Genomic DNA, 6,355 nt, shown 5'->3' on the forward strand with positions numbered 1-6,355 from the left:
AATAGTTGGCCGCATACTTAATTAAATCCAAACAGGAGAAAGTCTAGCAATAATATTTTTAATAATATCTATCAACAACATTTCAGTCTTTTTGCTAATGTTGGTTTAGTTTTAATGGACCTGTTTAATTGAGATTATTTTCTGTCCTAATATTTTTCGTCATAAAGACTTGTTTGATAGGAAGCTTTAGTGCCAAAGGGATGCACTTCAACATATTTCATTAGATTAACAGCATAAAAAGTGTGCAACCGAATGGTTGCATGAAGGCTCAAAACCAGCTTTGTATTGATCATATTATATGGAGGAGTGCGCACCACAACCGTGTTACACGCTCCTCAACCATTACTGGGGTCCATGATGGCGGTAAAATTGGATCACAAATGTGTCAGATAGGTCATTGTATCTTTTAGATGCTACATCGCCCTGGGGAACAAGGCTAGTAAAAGTTTTATTGGCCTGTTTACTGCAGCAGTGGGCCGCACGGCAGTATAGAGCTGTGTCTGTGGGTTTGGATTTGTTTGGATTGGTCCTATAGATCTGTTTTAGCCAGATCCACAGGATCCAAAGCCATTGTTCCTGTCCCTATCAGGACTGCTTTGTAGGGTATTGATTGAACCCCTACCGGCTGGCCTGTCCCAGAGAGAGAGTTTCAGATGAATTTAGTGAGCACTGCAGCTTCTGGATCCTTAAAATCCAGCTTAATGCACCTCCTGCTGTTTTACTTTCTCTCAGGAGAGACGCCACACGCCACTTCAAGCCCCTGCTGACTGTGCATATTGTCACCTTCTGCTTTACTTCAACATAAAGGGCCTCTTTTGTATGTAAATCCTCAATGTGATAAAGTTTAGCTTTTAGTGGAAGCTTATGTGTTTGAGCTTATATGGCTGAGTTGTGGATGAAAGAGTGTCCGGGGAGGAAGGAAGAGACAATGGAAGCGGCGTCTTATCTCAGGAACAGACGTGACGCTCTGCCTGGCCACCGAGGAAGAAGAGGAGATCACGACCAGCTGGAAGCACCTAACCAGACGGAAGTACATGCCAATCTCTAAATATCTCCTTTAAACCCAGAGAGGGGCCTGCTGGAGTGTGACAAATCTGACCCCGAGCCTCCAGCTCTCTCTGTGGGGTAAGCTTAGATTAGGCTGCTTAAATGCAGAGTGTGTTGGCTTTTAACCACACCTCTGATAGAGATCAGACTCACTGTGCTCGGTACACATGCACCAGGAAAAGAGAGAGGAAGATGATGAAGGAGAGGGAAACTCTGTCATGTTTGTTTACTTCAGAGGTAGTTTCAGTCCATCATTTGATGTTTCATGCACAGCAGTAATCATTTTAAGCTTTGGCATTATAGAGGAACATCTGGTGCAGACGTATGTTTGCTATATGAAGATGTACCGTAGACCTTTCTATTCAATATATGTTTATGGTACTTTTAATAAAAACAACTTACTATTATAGATGAACCATATCCCTAATACTAATTTTTAATATCAATAACATGAATTTTATATGTGCCAAAAAGGCAAGTGCACGCATACAAATACAAAAGAGATTCAGAAACCTGCTCATTGTATGCCATCCTAAAATATAAAAGAGTGTGAATTACAAACAAATGTAAAAAAAAAAAAAAATCCACACTATTATCATCATCATCATCATCATAAAATTAAAAAAATTAAAATTAAAACTCTATAATAATAATTTAATAATTTAATATAACAAAAAAATGATCTTAATTACAAAATAGTTGTTTCATTATGTTCTTATATGTATTATATTAAATTATAAATAAACATATAAATAATAATAACAATAATAACACTTTTTTATATTTAATATTAAATGTCTTAATAAATATTTGAGTATAAAATATTATATTAAATAATACATATGTATCATAATTTTAAATTCATAAATAATACAATTAGTAAGTAATACTAGTATGTAACAGAATATAATATAATGTAAAAAAAACTGTTTTGTTGCATTTTGTTTAATATTATATTAAATGCTATGATATTCTATTATGTTAATTGCTATTACATTATAATATGTTATATTATATTTCTTTTAGAGTGAAATATAAATAATTTGCTAACAATGATATAATAATTTTCATATTTGGTATTCATTGGTAAATAAATTCTTAAAAATTAAATAATGTAATGTTACCTAATAAATATGTGATGTTGTATTGTAAATAATACTAGTAATATAATATAATAATAATAACAAATTGTAGTAAAAATTGTTGTTGTTTTAGGGCAATTTATATCTCTACAATGAGAGATTCATTCAGTCACATGTTACTTCAAGGAAGTGTGAAGTGGTTCATTTAAGTCACTAAATGTTGGGCAAACGTGAAACAACAGCAGACAGCTGGCCACGAGCAACCTGACACCAACCGGACGATCAGCTAATCAGGAGAGGGAGACAGAGATGAGTTTAAAGAGGTGGCTAGAGAGAAAAAGATAGAGTCAGACACAGAGGCGCATTAGTTTACCATAGCCCTGCTGTTGAAATGAAACCATAGCTATCTCAGCCATGGCGCGCAGTTTATTTCAGTTCTTAATGGAAGGCATCTCACGTTTGGCACAGATGCTGTTTGGCTGTAAAGGGGCCCTCCAGTGCTGTTTCCAGTTCGACCACCTGAGAGTGGAAGCCGGAGGGGGCACCAGGGAAGCCCCATAATGTGTTTTATGAGAAGTGGTCTATTGAGTTAAAACATCAGAGATGGAATAGGGCTCCAACAGCGTGTGTGTGTGTTTGTGTTGGTGGGTTATCGTGCCCTAGGGCAACTACTAGGGTGGTTTCTGAGAGTAGGTTATGTCTGTGTGTGTGGGTCGGATGGTCTGTGGAGGTCATTCTAACCACAGCGTAAGGGTGAGACTCTGTGAGAAGCTGCGTTTCGTTCGGTTTGTCCGTTTCATGACATATAACAGGGCCCGGGGTCCATTCGGGGACCATAAGAAAACATCTGGAGTTTCAACATCTGAAGGGTTGGCTAGCTTGACCTGTGTGTTGCCCTTGCAATATTCTCTGTCCCAGTGGACCAAGTATTTATCTATGCCTTTTTGCATGAACTGAATTAATGTGGGATAGTTACATTTTGTGAAGAAATTATCTTGACCTCAGAGTTCACAATAGCAATGGAGAAACCAAACATATGCATGATTTTTGGACTGTGTCAATCAGCAAGTGCAAGCTATAACTGAATTTTTAATTAGACACCAACAATATGATAATATATATAATTGCAGTGTAATTGATGCAAACATCTGGCCATCTGTAAAACCGGCAAGAGTGTTCAAAACCCTTAACTTTCTTTGATTCCATGGTTTAAATCATATCTGGATTCCCATCTTGTCGGTGTAGTAGTGTGAGACTTCTGCAACCCGTTGTATTAATATTTCATAAGTTTATATTGCATGATATTATCTTGAATTCCGTGGTTTTATTTGTCCGAAACTCTGCCTGAAGTATTCATACATTTTGAACATCGTCTCTCTCTGAAGTGTCTCCATTAGGAGTGCTTTCACGTCTCTACCTCTCAACCTGGGCTCCAACAACAGCAATGCTGGTGTTTTTGCTCTGATTAATGATTCATAGGTTTGAATAATTGATGTTTTTTGGGCATTGAGATACACGGCACATTAGCCCTCAGTCATTCTGATATCTCCATTCAAACACCACCTGCGCATCAGTTTAGTCTGTGTTTTGTTGTACGTGCACGCTGTGAACAGTCATCTAAAGTCGTTCACATACATCAACATGTAAGCAGCTCAAATAGCCTTTAAATAATATATATACTGTATATATATCAATTGCGTAATGCTTTATTGTCTTGATAAGTTTCTCTAACAACAAGTAAAGATATCTGTGACAATTAATAGCTTTAAACCCTACTTAGCTTCATTTATTTATCATTTTAACATATGGGACTTTTAGGAACACGTCGTATCAGGAATCAGAGGCCCAGATGGTGATATCTGCTAGATTTTGTATCTCAAACTGATGACTCATCTTAACTGTGTGAATGGCACTGAAGGGCATTTCACATCTTCCCCCTCCCTTGCTAGCGAAAGAACAGAGGTGCAATTCTCAAGGTGCTTGAAGATCACTGCTGTCTTAAATGCAGATAAAGCAAGCCTACAAGTATGAATTATAATTTTAACCGATTCACAGGCACTGCTTCAGCTGCTTTCGCTAACTCAGACATGCTATTAAGCGGTTTCAGGGTCCTGGGATGCCAGACAGATACTTGAGGTCACCTTTTTGTAGCCACTTTTATTCCTGATGATGTCACCTTTAGGGGTCATCTTCAGCGACCCGTGATGTCAGCAGCTGATGTTATCTGCTGTAGCGCCTTCTGATCCCTGCAGATGACCTTTTCCTCCTTAGCGAATATGGATTAGAACTTTGAAGTAGAAAAGGACAAAATAGAATGGAATGGCGATGAATGAAACAGAATGTGATTAAATGGAAAAGAGTCCCTTTGATACTTAATGCTTAAGTATTGATTAATTCCCAGCAGTAGGTGATCTTTTGTTATTGAATAAGTGCATGGTTTGGTTCATAGCCTGTATCATTTCACTATTATTTATATGAATAAACTATAAAATAACATATATATATATATATATATATATATATATATATATATATATATATATATATATATATATATATATATATATATATATATATATATTATTATTAGCGTATTTGTTTTTAATATTGTTAATGTTAATATTTAATTATTTGCATTAAAAAAAAAACAACAACAGCTTGGTTTCTTAATGTCTTGAACAGCCATCTCTAATTGCTGTTTAGAGATAAACAGAAGCAAGAAATGGAGCTAGTAAGTGCCTTCCAGCATATCTCCAGGCACATGTTGTGGAGAACTGTAGAGAGCTGTGTTTGGAAGAGAGAAGTTCCTTTTTGGGGCAAATTTGGCTCAGATCCTTTCCAAACCTGCTGAGTGAAATTAAAGCTCTGCAAATCGGATTATTGCTTCCCAAGAGAGCTGTCTCGCAGCCAGTGGACAACTGCCTCTACGGTATACTGTTATCACCACACGTCTCTCTCTCTCTCTCTTTTACTCTCACTGTGAGTCTGGAAACCAATTTGAGGACAATCAATAGTGGTTGGTGTCTCTTCACGTTTCTTTTGCATATTTACTGGACCATTGTCTTTCAATAAGCCGCCAACATAAATCTAATTTATCAACCAGTGACATGTGGGTAAATACAGCAGGCCGTAGCCACCATAAAGCATTAGCTTCTACAATATTAAGAATAGTCCAACCATTTTGGGTTTTTCAGTACTTAATTACTACATTTTCTCCCCCTGTGAAGAATATGTGACAATAATGTTTAATGTTAAAGGAATAGTTCACCCTAAAATTACAATTATGTCCTTAATTGCTGTAAGACCTTTGTTTATCATTGGAACACAAATAAAAATGTTTTTGCTGAAATCTGAGAGCTTTCTGGCCCTTCATTCACATCAATGCAACTACCATGTTTAAGGCCCAGTAAGGTAGTAAGAACATTGTTAAAATAGTTGTTCATCCTTCATTTTATAAAGCTTTGAGAAAACTTTGTACATGCAACTTTATTCAACTATTTCTTCTCTTCTGTGTCAGTCGATGGACGTTCACGAGAGTCCCATGATATACAAGGCCTTGAACACAGTAGTTGCATTGCTGTCTATGCAGGGCCAGAAAGCTCTCAGATTTCATCACAAATATCCAAATTTGTATTCTGAAAATTAACTTAAGGATTTGGAATGACATGAGGATGAACTATCCCTTTAATTAATATTGTAATTTTAATCTCTGTGCCAACGTAAAGAGCTGGGTTGGTGAAGTTTGCAATTTTTCTAAATTCTTTTTCAATGCTTATGACAAACTTTGGGTTATAGGATTTTTAATGCCAATTTGAGCTTTGTATGCAGCTTCAAGCCCGGCTGCTGCTTAAAATAACTGGCTGGGAGCTCCTGCTGTCATGTTGCTTTACCTGAGATGCAAACTAAGATTGGCAATGCACCAATGTGTTCAAAGTTCATTACAAAGACCACTATGCTGGTGATTTGCAGCCAAAGTTTTCAGACAGAGAAAAGACAGCAAAAACGACACAAAGCTAATCAGATGATATGTGATGCTCAATGTGCAGTTATAAGTGGTGAGGTTTTGAATCAAAGAGATTTCACAGTGGGCGACACTGACCCACACAGCAGGCATAGAAATTGGCACTGACAAAATGTCTCGTTGTGACTCAGGATAAAAGCTAACGAAAGGGTTTTATCTCTTATTGGTGTATTGCATCATATTTGAATTGGACACAATGTTTGCA

Source organism: Puntigrus tetrazona, chromosome 4 (assembly GCF_018831695.1).
Source record: "Puntigrus tetrazona isolate hp1 chromosome 4, ASM1883169v1, whole genome shotgun sequence".
Lineage (NCBI taxonomy): Eukaryota > Metazoa > Chordata > Actinopteri > Cypriniformes > Cyprinidae > Puntigrus > Puntigrus tetrazona.